Raw genomic sequence first — 13426 nt, forward strand, 5'->3', positions numbered from 1 at the left:
AAGGTTGAGTTCCATTGTGTTGGGCAATCGCAAATAAGACATCTGACCGGCAGATTGTGTCGCCGCTGAATGTCAGCAAGGCGAGCCATGGCCGTGTAAGATCTTCTGAAATGGACCGAGATTTTCCTTGCCTCCAGCAAGATGTCCTGGACCCCAGGTATTTGACAACGAATCGCTGCACGACCAAGTTTAAGACGTGTGCCATGCATGGCACGTGTGTAATTTTGCCCTGTTTCAATGCACTAAGCAGATTGGCACCGTTGTCACACACCACTTTACAAACTGTCAAATTGAGCGGTGTTAGCCACTGATCTGCCTGTGAACGCAAAGCTGAAAGGAGTGCAGGGCCAGTGTGGCTCTTGGCTTCCAAGCACAACAGACGCAGCACAGCATGGCAACGTCTCACCTGGCATGTCGAACAGGTTCTGGGGATCTTTGGCAGTGTTTCAGTTTAAGTAAATTATTGGAAAAAAAAAGTAATCTTTGCACTGGCATATACCGTATTTATCGGCGTATAACACGTGCTGGCGTATAACACGCACCTCAAGGTTAGGAGGGAATTTTAAAAATTGAAAAAAACTTTTAGGAGGAAAGTTTAAGGGGAAAAAAAAAAACTTACATTTATATGCCCATCAGTGTCCATCTGCAGCCTTGTCCACCATTGCAGCCTTGTCATGCAGCCTTATGCAGCCTTGTCAACCATTGGAGGCTTGTCATGCAGCCTTATGCAGCCTTATGCAGCCTTGTCCACCATTGCAGCCTTATCCACCATTGCAGCCTTATGCAGCCTTGTCCACCATTGCAGGCTTGTCTATTTTATTTGCCTCTTTTTTATTTTTTAAAAATGCTGCTGCTGAGATACAGAGCCGCATGTGTATCTCAGCGGCGCGCGGTAGTTCTTGTCGGCCTCCGGCTGCCTTCGGCTCTTCTCGGCAGCTTTCGGCCGATCTCAGCAGCTTTCGGCCACCGAGACCGGCTGAAGGCAGCTGGAAGCCGCCGAGAAGAGCCGAAGGCGGCCGAAAGCTGCCGAGAACGGCCGAAGGTGGCCAAAAGCTGCCGAGAATGGCCGATAATGGCCAAAGGCGGCCGAAAGCCGACTTGAAGAGCCGAAGGCAGCTGAAAGCCACCTAGAGGCTCAGAACTTCGGGAGATCGGTGTATAACACGCACCCACGATTTTCCCCTGCTTTTAAGGGGAAAAAAGTGTGTGTTATACGGCGATAAATAAAGTATACTCCTTTGAAAACTATATTAGAGAAGACATAAATCCATTTGGGATTTGTGTTCAAATTTTTCCCACCTTTAAAATCAAAGATACTGATTTCAAGGTCCAATGGGAAAAAATATTAAACAAATGCTCCAAAGAAATGATGCAACTTTTGATAGAAGCATATAAAAAAACAAATGATTGATCTGGATAGGGATTTAGACCTAAGTTTTTGGCCTTTTACAACCCCTACAGAGTCAAGCGTCATATAATGAACGAGAAAAAACTATGACGGAACGTTTGGAAAAATTTAACAAAGGAATCTTGATTAAAAAGAAGAAAAAAATGGCAAGAGATAGAAATGCATATAAATGGCATACTTATCAATCCCAGAGTAAGGTTAATCCAAATTCCTTTAAAGGTTATGGTAATAATATGACAAATTCTTTTTCTAACACTCCATCTTCTCAGCACCACTCTTCCTTTAGACAAAGAGGAACAGGACAGAACAAGAGACAAAGACACTATTAAGAACCGCAGGAACAAGCAGCTAAAAAATCACTGCATGGACAAAATATGCATTCTACATATAACTCACAGATCTCAGGTGTCTCTCATCTCTCGGTGACAGGTAACTCACATGTGGGTGTGGCTACGGAACTATCCCATCTCTTTCTATGAAGACGTACACAATCACACAAATTCTAGATACCCTCTAGATCGGAGGGACACCTTTTCCACTCCTATTGCACCCATTTTTTCTCCTTTTCCAAAGGTGTAAAGCTGTAAACACAACGATAGGGAACAAAACAGCTCACATACCAACAAGGACATAGGTGATAATAGTTCTTTCCCACTTCATGCACGGGTGAACATAATAAATCTATCTTCACACAATTTAACAAAATCTGAAACGGATGTTCTCATGAAGGGATTGGGTTTCTATCCCAATGAAAATTTCAAGAAATTTGACCTGGTGCGGGACCTCAACCTCTTTGTGAGAAAACTACTTTTGAAGAATATGTATAGCAGGACCTTTGATTCCAATACACAACTGAGCAAGGAGGAAGACAAAGCGATTGATCAACTTGTCTCCCTCCTTGACGAAAATGACCAATCTGACCTCATTGACTGTTTTGATATTGAAAAACTTTTGGCCAATGTGGGGGCCAAACCTAATGAAAAAACATTAAGATCTAAATCCACACTTAAGAAAAAATCTGACCAATACCCAGCACCAAGTTCTAACCCCAATGCGGCAACTTTTCTGAAACTTGTATCTAGAGACCTTAATAAGCTAATATGTAAGGATATGTCAGAGGATAACATGACCCCAGGGGAGAGACAAACTCTTAAAAACTTATCACAGAATAGTGCATTGGTGATTAAACCATCAGATAAAGGTGGAAACACTGTTATCATGGATAATGACCAATACACCATTATAGAAAGATTCTTAAAAATAGGAATTGGTATCGTCCAATCCCTATTCAGATGATTGAAAAATGCAATACCAAATTCTACGAACTAGTAGATTCAGCAGGCCAAAAAGGTATTATTAATGCAACTACATAAAAATATATATGGACAGAACATCCAAAAATTCCCACTTTTTATTCACTTCCAAAGGTCCACAAGGATGAAAAGGACCCTCCTGGCCGCCCTATCATTTCCGGCAATGGATCCATCTCTGAGAAATTGAGTCGGTTGATTGACGAACATCTCAGGCCTTTCGTAATTAGTCTGCCATCTTATGTAAAAGATAAGATCCATTTCCTCAAAATCCTAGATGACCTTGTCATCCCGGAACACTCCATGCTAGTAACTATAGACGTTGAGGCTTTGTATAGTTCCATTCTGCATTCTTTAGGTTTGGCTGCCATCCAACATATCTTATCCCAACAAATTGAGGATGAATGGCCATATAGTGACTTCATTGTACAATCCCTGGAGTTCATCTTAAATCATAATGTTTTTTCCTTTGACGGCTCCCACTACCTCCAGGTGCAGGGTGTTGCGATGGGGACTTGTTGTGCCCCATCATATGCCAATCTGTACCTGGGGGAGTGGGAGCAATCTCTGATGACGGATGAGCAGATGAGGATGTATACCGACTATATTTGGATGTGGGCCAGATACATCGACAACATGTTTCTGATCTGGGATGGGCCAGTAGAGATGCTGTCATGCTTCCTGACAAGGCTAAATAAGAACTAGTTCAACCTTACATTTACGATGTCTTATCATTCTGATAAGGTGACATTTCTTGATGTCTCGGTCCTCTGAGGGGAGGACGGTGCCATCCAGACTCACCTTTTCAGAAAATCAACAGCTGGGAACTCGATTCTTCACGCTGTCGGCCCTTTTGGGTTGATGCTAGGCATTATGGGGAATGTGGTCCGGCTGTGTCCTGCCCCTTGCCACAGTCTTCGCTACGATGGGCGACTCACTGCGCATGCGTGTCGGTGGGCGCGTGACGCATGACGTCACTCCTCCTGCACCTCCATCTTTAGTGTGGGTAGGGGGTGGCGTCGTGCGCCGTGCACTCGGGGGACCGTCTTTTGTATGGCAGATGCCTGTGATGATTATCACCCGCACCTCTCGGGAGGTGGAGGCAACAGTGGAGCTCAAGCAATGGACTCGGGAGAGGGCATCTGCATTTTGATGCAGTCTCCCGGGCCTATGCTCCACTACAAATTTAAAATTCCTTGAGTGCCAAGAACCATCGAGTAACCCTGGCATTAGTCCCTTTTTCTTGTCTCAGCCATGTTAAAGGGGCATGATCAGAAATCAGCCTAAACTTCCTCCCCAAAAGGTAATATCTGAGGGATTCCAGAGCCCACTTAATGGCCAGACACTCTTGTTCAATTATGGCGTAGTTTTTCTCTGCTGGTGTCAACTTCCTGCTGAGGAAGACTACCGAGTGTTCCTCGCCATGAATAACCTGTGATAACACCGCTCCCAATCCTACATCAGAAGCATCAGTCTGGACAACAAACTCTTTTAAAAAATTGGGTGCTACCAGGACAGGGTGTTGGCACAGTGCCGACTTGAGTTCCAAAAAAGGCCTTCTCGGCGTCTGCATTCCACTCCACCATGACCGATTTCCGACCCTTAGTCAGATCGGTCAATGGAGCCGCCAACGTGGCAAAGTTGGGTACAAACCTCCTGTAGTATCCCACCATGCCCAGGAATGCACGCACCTGCTTTTTTGTGAGGGGGCGGGGCCAATTCTGTATAGCCTCTGTCTTGTTGACCTAAGGTTTCTCTACCCCTCTACCCACGATATAGCCCAGGTATTTCACCTCCTCCATTCCCAAAGCATATTTTTCAGGGTTTATTGTAAACCCCTCCTTCCATAGAGAGTCCAGCACTGCCTGAACTTTGGGCAAATGTGATTCCCAGTCTTTGCTAAAAAATGACTATTTCGTCCAAGTACACTGAGGCGTACTCCCTTTGAGGTCGTAAAATCCTATCCACTGCTCTCTGGAACGTGGCTGGAGCAGCTTGCAATCCAAAAGGCATTCTTTTGTACTGAAAACTCCCCTCTGGGGTAGAAAAAGCAGTTTTCTCTTTAGCAGCCTTAGTAAACGGGATTTGCCAATACCCCTTGGTAAGGTCTAATGTAGTGAAATACCTGACTGGACCTAATCTCTCAATAAGCTCATCTACCCGGGCCATGGGGTAGGCATCAAACCGTAAAACTTCATTAAGTTTCCGGAAATCATTGCAGAATCGCAGAGTCCTGTTGGGCTTTGGTACCAACACAATCGGGCTCATCCACTCACTCTACGATTCTTCTATAATCCCCAGGTCTAACACCTTCTTCACTTCCTCTGAAACAGCCTTCCTTTGAGCCTCTGGGATGCGGTAGGGCCGGACAAAAACTTTGACTCCTGGCTCCGTGATAATATCATGCTCTATGACACTAGTGAGCCCTGGCAAGTCTGAAAATTTTTCTTTATTTCTCTGCAAGAACTCCTTTGCCTGCTGATTTGGGTTTTAGACAGGGTATTTGCTACTTGGACACTCTCCACCCCAACCCGAGGCTCAAGTTTTGCACTAGCCAGGGAGGTCACTGAGTCCCTTTCTGTCCAGGGCTTTAACAAGTTTACATGATATATCTGATAGGGTTTTCTCTTGCCTGGCTGGTGGACTCTATAATTTACCTCTCCCACTTTTTCTACAACCTCGAAAGGGCCTTGCCATCTGGCCAAGAATTTACTTTCCACACTGGGAATCAACACTGCTACTCGCTCCCCCACTTGGAAGTTCCTAATTTTGGCAGCCCTATTATAGACCCATCATTGAGCCTCCTGGGCTTTTTGTAAATGTTCCTTAACTAGTGGCATCACACTTCGGATCCTCTCCTGCATTTGGTAGACATATTCAAGAACAATCTTATGCTGAATTGGTTCACTTTCCCTTTCTTCTTTAACAAAGTCCAGTAGTCTGCGAGTTCTCTGCCCATATACCAATTCAAAGGGCAAAAACCAAGTGGAGGCCTGGGACACTTCCTGGATAGCAAACAGGAGAGCTGGTAACAGGCAGTCCCAGTCTTTCACATCCCTTTGTACCACTTTCTTGAGCATAGACTTAAGGGTCTTATTAAAACGTTTTACTAATCCATCTGTTTGGGGATGGTAGACCGATGTGCTCAGCTGTTTATTCCGGAACAGTTTGCACACATCAGCCATAACCTTCAACATAAATGGGGTGCCTTGGTCTGTGAGTATTTCCTTGGGAAAACCAGTCCGTTTAAACAACTGGAATAGTTCCCAGGCAATAGCCTTAGAGGAGGTATTCTGCAGGGGTAGAGCCTCAGGATATCAAGTGGCATAGTCAAGGATCACCAGTATGTAAGAGTGACCTCGAGCCATATTTTCCAAGGTACCCACTATATCCATGGCTATCCTCTCGAATGGGACCTCAATTACGGGCAGAGGGACCAACAGGCTCCGGAAGTGGATCGCCGGAGCAGTCAACTGACAGGTGGGACAAGAGGCACAGTATCTCCTTACCTCTGCTTTCAGGCCTGGCCAGTAAAACTGGTCAGTGATCCGTGCCTCCGTATTTTCAACTCCCAGGTGTCCCCCTAAAACATCATCATGGGTCAGGTCCAGGACCTTGCGTCTATACTGTTGGGGTACCAATAATTGTTCTACCACATTTTCTCTCACTTTGGTAACCCGATAAAGCAATTCATTACATATTGCAAAGTGTGGCCACCGCTCATTCGCAACCTGGCTCTTGGGATCCCCATTTATTACTACAACCTGTTCCCATGCCCAGGCCTGGCAAGGCAGGGGTAGTGGCCACTTCCTCATCCTCTTCCCCCAGCATTTCCTGAAGTGGGGAAGGTTCCCCCCCTCAGTGTTCAGGTAGATCTGTGAACCACACTTTTTGACATCCTTAACAGTATCAGCACTACTTTCATCACCATTAACCAAATCATTGGCACTTTTATCAACTGGATCCATATTACGAACATGTGGCATCTCAGGGTTATTACCCTCAACAGCAGGAACAGAGAGACTAGTTTCTTCCCAGTCTCTGGACCATTCAGATAGTTCTCCTGAAAACGCCTGTTACTTTGTTCTGCCCAAATTCGAGCACCACTTGTAATGTTCAGGGGACCAGCTAGATCGCAGGACACAGGCTTTTCACTCAAAAGGAGGTTTATTAAACTTAAATAGCTTTACAGCAGCAAAAATAAAAGAAAAAAAAATTCAGTCTCACCGACTTGCAAAGTCCAGAATTGTTGTCTCAATCAAACAGTCCTTGATTTCTGTTGCAGGTAGCTTCCCCTGGCAGGAGGCTTCCAGGCAGGACACTGCTGTCCACTTTTTTTGCTGCAAACCAAACAGAAAACACCATCCACCATCTCCTCTACACTCCTCCACACCCATCTACAACTTCCTGTCTTGTTTTAAACCCACTTCCTCTGACAGGTGAGTTAACCACTTTTGTTCCCTTAAAGGGACCACAGTCCAAACAGAGGGGAAACATAGCAACCTTCCAGGACCCAGCCACGGCGTCCTGTACAATATATATATATATATATATATATATAACACACATATATACACTCTTACATTTTACCTTTACAGGCTTTGCATTTGGTTTTTCCCCAATGCATAGCAGTCTGAATCTCTCAGGATCCCCCACCAGTGAGTAATATCTTAACCACTTGCCGCCCGCCCTATAGCAAATAGGCGGCGGCAAAGTGGTTTCATAATCCTGACCGGACGTCATATAACGTGATCAGGATTATGAGCCGCTGCGCACCCCCGGGGGCGCGCATCGCGGCGATCGTTGTTGCGGGGTGTCAGTCTGACACCCGGCAACTACGATCTCGGTAAAGAGTCTCAGACGGAGACTCTTTACCACGTGATTAGCCGTGTCCAATCACGGCTGATCACAGTGTAAATAGGAAAAGCCGGTGATCGGCTTTTCCTCACTCGCGTCTGTCAGACGCGAGTAGAGGAGAGCCGATCGGCTGCTCCTCTGACAGGGGGGGTCTGTGCTGATCGATTATCAGCACAGCCCCCCCGAGGATGCCCACACTGGACCACCAGGGATGCCACTAGACCACCAGGGATGCCAAGGACAAAGGTATGCCACCCTAGACCACTAGGGATTGCAATCAGTGCCACAATGGATGCCAATCAGTGCCCATAATGGATGCCAATCAGTGCCCACAATGTGCATCACTGATTGGCATGCATTATTGATTGGCACTGATTGGCATCCATTAGTATAATATATTATAATACAATGCCGCCTATCAGTTCCCATCTGTGCCGCCTATCAGTGCCTACCCATGCCCACCTGTGCCGCCTACCCATGCCCACCTGTGCCACCTATCCATGCCCATCCATGCCAATCCGTGCCAATTTGTACCACCTATCAGTGCCCATCCGTGTCGCCCATCAGTGCCACCCATCAGTGCCGCCTATCAGTGCCACATATCGGTGTCCATCAATGCCACCTCATCAGTGCCACTTCATTGGTGCCACCTCATCAGTGCCCATCAGTGCCGCCTTATCATTTCCCATCAGTGTAACCCCATCAGTGCCCATCAGTGAAGGAGAAAACTTTCTTATTTGCAAAGTTTTGAAACTGAAACAAAAAAAACATTTTTTTTTTCAAAATTTTCTGTATTTTTTTATTTGTTTAGCAAAAAATAAAAATCCCAGAGGTGATCAAATACCACCAAAAGAAAGCTCTATTTGTGGGAAAAAATGATAAAAATTTCATTTGGGTACAGTGTAGCATGACCGCGCAATTGTCATTCAAAGTGCGACAGCGCTGAAAGCTGAAAATTGGTCTGGGCAGGAAGGTGTTTAAGTGCCCGGTATTGAAGTGGTTAATAATCCTAATTGCTGAGGCATATATACCAATTTAGATGGATAAAGAACATTTTTTATTAAAGTGATTGTGAAGGATCTTTTTTTTTCAAATAACAAACATTCCATACTTATGTCCACTGTGCAGCTTGTTTTGCACAGAGTGGCCCTAAAAATCCTCTACTTGGGTCCCCCGTGGCTTTAGTGGCCCCTCCCAACATCAGATAACCCACTAGGAGAAGCGCTCTCCCGAGGAGGTTTACTTGCAGGCGCACTCCATAGACACAAATGCCAGACTTGGCCCCGCCCCCCATCGCCCGGGTCATTGGATTTGATTGAGAACAGCCGGAGGCAATGGCTGCCCTGCTATCAATCTATCCAATCAGGACAAGAGACACCAGCCGGAGCTGGTGTGCTCGTTCCCATCATGCAAATTTTGGAGCTCAGGTAAGTATAAGGGGGGCTCGGGGGCGCTGATGCAGTAAAGAAGGTTTTTCATCTTAATGCATAGAGGTTTTACAACCCCCGTTAATGCTTATATATTGTAATAAGGGTAGTTTTGAATGTTCAGTATATTACCAAAGTAGGCAGTTACAGACAGCTGCAAAACATAGTAAGACTGTAAATTTCCTTACCTCTATAAAACTATTTTTAGATTTTTTGGCTTCATCAAGATATGTGCATTTGTTTATTAGTAAGATCTTACCAACCTGTCTGTATAGGTTTTGATGCTTCACGTCAGCTGATAGTGGTCTGCTAGATTTTTAGGTATGGAGAAGAAGTGGGAAAAGGTTTTTAATGTCCTCTCTGTGGGAACATACCCATCTGGGTTTTCTAAAAATGAACAAGGGAACCTTCAGAATTACGCCTCCAAATTCACACCAAATGGTGAGTATCAGAAATGTAATCTGTTGTGCTGGTTTGGTAAGATAGCTCTTTAATGAATGCAGCTTTTAATGTCCACTTTCATTATAGATGGAAAGCTCTTCTATGGCAACCGAAGAGCCATCCAAACCAAAGAAGAGGCAAAGAAAATCTTCTTTGAATTTCATCATTCTCCAATCGGGGGTCACACGGGCATCATAAAGACACGCTCTGCAGTGTGCGCAAGATACTACTGGAATCCCATGACACTTGATATTGACAACTGGGTAAGTGATTTACTTATTTTTGTGTATTTACATACTTGTGAAAGCTGCACACGTGATAACAATTCTTTTCTTGAAGGTCCTGGAATGTGATAAGTGTCAGAAGGTGGGGAAACCAATGAAAGTTATGCAGCCATTGCAGTTTATTAAGGTAAATGTTCTTAAAGCAATATCTTATTTTACATAAGCTACACATTATATTTCATACATTTAATAATAATATATGCCGAATGTTTGGGAGCTCGTTGGAATCAACTTGACGGGACCATTGCCAACAACCATTGATGGATATCGATATATATCCTCACAGCAACCGATTATTTTTCTAAGTGGGTGGAGGCATTCCCACTAAAAACTAAAAGTGCTGCTGAAGTGGGACAACACCTTTGTTCGATGATCTACAGACACGATTGTCCCAAAAGAATCCTGTCTGACCAAGGCTAAGAGTTTGTGAATCAAGTAGGTGAACTTTCAAAATAGCATTGTTGTAAAAATGATTTAAGAGTTATTATCTTGATACTCTCTTTGTATTTGATACATCCTTATCTTCTTACAGCTCAGCAGTAGGCTTTGTAGTCTACTTACTACGGAAAGGAGTGTGACGGCTCCGTACCATCCGCAAACCAACGGGCTGGATGAGAAAACTAAGCACAACATAAAGCGACAAGTTCAATTCCAATTCTGGTTTAATAATGTTTTATTACAACTTTATTCTTTTTATTTAAATTTTTCTTTTTGAATTCCACTGGTTTTCAGTATTGCACCTTTTATATCAAGAAGTATTATATTGATTTCAAGAGAGTTGTAAATGTGTTGTTTGTTTAGCTATTTTTTTTTTTCTTTTTTTGTCATTGTAGAGCTCTTATAAAATTAGTCAGTGAGAAGCAGGATAATCGGGATATCTACTTGGAAGCAACATTATTCTCTCTGAGGTCCAAAGTGCAAACCACGACACAATCTTCTCCGTTTTCTCTGATGTATGGAAGGGAGGCAGTTTTCCCCTCAGAGGTTCCTGTTGACATGCCGGTTAGTTATGTTTCTGTCTAAAATTTTATATTTTGGCCATAGTAATTTACAGATCTCATCTGCGGTGCATTGCGTTTATAAGCGGCTGCGAATGCTAAGTTAGCAAATAGCCACTAAAAGCCGTGCTGCAAATGTGTGCTGACATATGATAACTTATCACTTGTAGTGGAAGTGATTGAGGCTGCAGGGGTGAACTGGAGATGTATTGGCTCCTGACTCCTACAATCAGCCAGTCCATACAGCTTTAGGTCAAATGGTGCACCTGTGTTTGTTAAATATTGTTAATTGTCATTAAGATTTTTTCCATACTTTTAATGTTTTGTGTTTTGTATTTATTATTTTTTTATATATCCTTTTTAGCTTTCCCATATTGTCCTTCCAGAAGAAAGTCGATCTGTTTCCTTCTTGGAGGAGAAGAAATCTGCAATGGAGATTGTCAAAGCAGCCACAACGGAAAACATCTCCAAGTCACAGGATAAACAACAAAAGGTGTATGAAAGGAAAGATCAGAAAAAAAATCGAACCTTTTTTTTATACCATAGGGCAAGAAGTACTTCTCTTCAACATGCGGAAGAAAGGACGGAAAGGCGGAACGATTGAGCCCGATTTCTATGGGCCTTATGTCATCCAGGCAATATCTGGGAAGATGGCTACATTGCCAAATAAAGAAGGAGCAACTCAGAACAACAAATACAACGTGGACCACCTAAAGCCATGCCGGAGGACCAAAACGGAAGACGACCCAGTCACCTTCCAGGAACGTGATGAGAATCAATCAATGGAGATGCCTCAAGGAAACAGCAGCAATACTTCTACCAGTCAACAGAAGCCTTCAGTTATTCATTATGATGTAGAATACACCAACAAAAGATTGTCACTATTGAGGTACAAGAAAACTCGATGTCTGAGTAGGATGGATATATATATTTATTGTACTTTTTTATACATATATTTATTTTTCCTGCGTTTAGTCAGTCTGTTTTACCTCCTATGTACTATATTAAGTTTAATGTTTATTATACATGTAATTCAATACATAAATCTTGCATTTTAAGCCCTCGCTAGATACTACATGGAATATCGTGCAAACCATAGAGGAGAGAGGAATCAGTTAATGGATTATTGATAGTTTGACCCCGTTGGTCATATGTTTGGCTGTGCCCTGTCGGTCTGGCCTTTTCAATCTTATGGCCGTTATTAAGTTGCCACTGTTTGGCATTACGTTTTATCCAGTTCTTGTTTCATTAACCTTATAGGTTTGATATTCTACCAAACAAACCTTTTTTTTTCTCTCTCCAGTTCAAATGTTATGGAGTAAGGAAGATGAGGAGTCATTGGAAGTGGTTGGAGGGCCTTACAAGCTCCATGTCTCTTCCTTCATAACACTGCGTGGGACAAAGTGGTTGGTAGATGAGGTAAGAGACTACACAAAATGTATCCAAATCAATCCTGTAAGATTGTGTTATTGTTATTAAAATGTCATATTTTCTTACAATGCAGGTAAGTGATGTGTACCTACATCACCTAATTACACACCAGCAGGTAAGTGTGAATTCTATGGGAACTATGTGTATGCTTCTGTTACATGTTTGCTGATTTTGTTGTTTTGCCTGATAATTTGTCATTTCATTCTAAACAGGAATCTGTTGGCCACATTTGTGCCGTGGTTTCCACTGGATTGTTTGATGGTCAAGTCCATAAACTTGGAAAGGTGAGTTACTTGTCACAATTACAGCTTTACAGCTATGAGCATAAAACACATAAAATTCATTACTAACGCGCTTTAAACCCTTTTGTGTAGATTATATTTCCAGAAGATGTTTGGGGGTGTCCAGCAAACGTTGGAGATCTCTGGATTCTAGTGCTATTTATTATTTCACACAGTTTACCTTTTATTTACTTATCTTATTTGTCTCTTATATTTTATGTCATTATATTATGTATATAGGGTTGTCACCTGATCTTTACCCACTTCAGCCCCCCCATAAGTTAAAATCATTTTTTTTTCTGGAAAATTACATCGAACCTCCAAACATATATATATATATATATATATATATATATATATATATATATATATACACACACACACACACACACACACACTATATATATATATATATATATATATATATATATATATACACACACACACACACATATATATATATATATATATACACATACATATATACATACATACATACATACATACATACATACATATATATATATATAGCAAAAAAAAATTCAGACACCCTAGAGAACAAAAATGTTGGTCATTGCAATACTTTATGTCACATCGTATTTGCGCAGCGGTCTAATGCCGCGTTCACATGATCGGAAATTCGGCCAGCAAAAGACCTATGAGAGCTTTTCATCGGAAAATGCGACCGCGTGTATGCTCCATCGGACTTTTGCTGGCGGAATTTCAGCCAGCAGAAGATTGAGAGCATTTTCCCAATTTTTCAGACGGAAAATCGGAAATTCTTGTTCGTCTGTATGCAATTCCAAAGCTCAAAATTCCTACACATGCTCGGAAACAATTCAAGGCATGCTCGGAAGCATTGAACTTCATTTTCTCGGCTTGTCATAGTGTTGTACATCACCGTGTTCTTGACTGTCGGGATTTGCTGTGACCATATGTAGGCAACACAAGCTTGAGCGCAATTCCAAATCATGTGTACGCGGCATTAC

This window comes from Lithobates pipiens, unplaced genomic scaffold (assembly GCF_037356315.1).
Source record: "Lithobates pipiens isolate NorthernLeopardFrog02 unplaced genomic scaffold, aLitPip1_a1.2 Scaffold_8, whole genome shotgun sequence".
NCBI classification, from domain to species: domain Eukaryota; kingdom Metazoa; phylum Chordata; class Amphibia; order Anura; family Ranidae; genus Lithobates; species Lithobates pipiens.